Below are 2500 nucleotides of genomic sequence, written 5' to 3' on the forward strand. Positions count from 1 at the left end.
TGTTGTTCTGCCCCTGAGCAAGGCAGTTAACCCACTGTTCCCCGGGCGCCAGGGATTAAGGCAGCCCCCCACACCTCTGATTCAGAGGGGTTGGGTTAAATGTGGAAGAAACATTTCAGTTGTACAACTGACTAGGTATCCCCCTTTTCCTTTCCTACCTCCCAAAACAACAACATCCCTATGGGCTTGGTACAAAACATCCAGAACATTTACAGTAGCAGTTTCTACAAAAACAGCTCAAGAGTCTCAGGGAAAAGTAACAACAGGTTCTGAATACTAGATATTTAGCCAGAGCCAAATATATACATATTGTCTGGTTTCATATGCACATCACACCCATAAGTCAGTATACTGGGCATTAATAAACATGCTCCCATCAACCTCACACGGTATTAAAAAGCAGATACTATGACTGAATTTATAGAGGTGATATTGTTCTGCTGTCTTCTAACAGCTCTGCTCCCTACAGAAATCTGAATTTACAACTGGCATTACAATGACTACTGAGCAATAAAATATTTATAGGATGTGCCAAATGGCAGCCTATTCCCTTAATTAACAGTGCCACACTTTTCACACACTTGCCAGTGTTTTCCCTACTTACAACTCAGGGAATAGGCGGTACACCGGAGCAGATCTTTCCCACAGAGACAGTTAACTAAGAGTGGGTTGGTTCTCCTGTGGTGTCCAGTCTGATTGACAACCCTGTCCTCCAATGAACTGCTTTCTCCCTGCTGATAACCCAAATCCCTCTCCCTGCCCTTCCTCGTCCTTTACTTCCTGGTTCCTGGGAAACCCCACCCCCAATCCCAGTAAGCCTCCCTCTTTAAGTGTACTTCTGTTTTATCCCTTACTGTACTGTAGGTATTCCTTCCTTTATCCCAGAGCCAAACCCCTAAACTTGATGGATAACCGTACCTCCCCTAATCGTAAACCTGACCCTGTCATTGGCTAGTCTGAGTGGCAGATGTTGTTTCTGCTGTCTTGTCACAGGCTGGAACAAACTGTCACACAGGCTAGCCATCCCCTATTCCCTATCCCTGAACCTAAACCTAACCCTACCAGTATAACCCATTCTCCTCTAGCCATAGCGCTCAATATGCTCCTAACTTCCTCTATTCTCCTCTCCTCTCCTCTCCTAACCCTGCTTCTCTTCTCTCCTCTCCTCCCCTAACCGTGCTTCTCTCCTCTCCTAACCCTGCTTCTCTTCTCTCCTCTCCTCCCCTAACCGTGCTTCTCTCCTCTCCTAACCCTGCTCCTCTCTTCTTCTCTCCTAACCCTGCTTCGCTCCTCTCCTCTCCTAACCCTGCTCCTCTCTTCTTCTCTCCTAACCCTGCTCCTGTCTTTTTCTCTCCTAACCCTGCTTCTCTTCTCTCCTCTCCTAACCCTGCTCCTCTCTTCTTCTCTCCTAACCCTGCTTCACTCCTCTCCTCTCCTAACCCTGCTCCTCTCTTCTTCTCTCCTAACCCTGCTCCTGTCTTCTTCTCTCCTAACCCTGCTCCTCTCTTCTTCTCTCCTAACCCTGCTCCTCTCTTCTTCTCTCCTAACCCTGCTTCTCTCCTCTCCTCTCCTAACCCTGCTCCTCTCTTCTTCTCTCCTAACCCTGCTTCTCTTCTCTCCTCTCCTAACCCTGATCCTTTCCTCTCCTAACCCTGATCCTCTCTTCTCCTCTCCTACCCCTGCTTCTCTCCTCTCCTAACTCTGCTCCTCTCCTCTCCTAACCATGCTCCTCTCCTCTCCTAACTCTGCTCCTCTCGTCTCCTAACCATGCTCCTCTCTTCTACTCTCCTAACCCTGCTCCTCCCTTCACTCCTAACCCTGCTCCTCCCTTCTCCTCTCCTAACCCTGCTCCTCTCTTCTCCTCTCCTAACCCTGCTCCTCTCCTCTCCTAACCCTGCTCCTCTCTTCTCCTATCCTAAACCTGCTCCTCTCTTCTATTCTCCTAACCCTGCTCCTCTCTTCTCCTCTCCTAACCCTGCTCCTCTCTTCTACTCTCCTAACCCTGCTCCTCTCTTCTACTCTCCTAACCCTGCTCCTCTCTTATCCTCTCTTAATCCTGATACTCTCTTCTCCTCTCCTAACCCTGCTCCTTTCCTCTCCTCTCCTAACCTTGCTCCTCTATTCTCCTATCCTAACCCTGCTCCTCTCTTCTCCTCTCCTAACCCTGCTCCTCTCTTATCCTCTCTTAACCCTGATACTCTCTTCTCCTCTCCTAACCCTGCTCCTCTCTTCTACTCTCCTAACCCTGCTTCTTTCCTTTCCTTTCCTCTCCTCTCCTAACCCTGATACTCTCTTATCCTCTCCTAACCCTGCTCCATTCCTCTCCTCTCCTAACCTTGCTCCTCTCTTCTCCTCTCCTAACCCTAATCCTCTCCTCTCCTAACCCTGCTCCTCTCCTCTCCTAACCATGCTCCTCTCCTCTCCTAACCCTGCTCCTCTCCTAACCCTGTTCCTCTCCTCTCGTAACCCTGCTCCTCTCCTCACCCTGCTCCTCTCCTCT

General features: G+C 49.4%; 1 protein-coding gene across 2 annotated transcripts in view; it reads left to right on the forward strand.

Moving 5' to 3' along the window:
• Nucleotides 1-2500, forward strand: part of LOC110493278 (kinesin-like protein KIF21B) — a 142987-nt gene that overhangs the window by 113854 nt on the left and 26633 nt on the right. The window lies entirely within an intron of this gene.

The sequence above is a fragment of the Oncorhynchus mykiss genome, chromosome 17 (genome assembly GCF_013265735.2).
Source record: "Oncorhynchus mykiss isolate Arlee chromosome 17, USDA_OmykA_1.1, whole genome shotgun sequence".
NCBI lineage: Eukaryota > Metazoa > Chordata > Actinopteri > Salmoniformes > Salmonidae > Oncorhynchus > Oncorhynchus mykiss.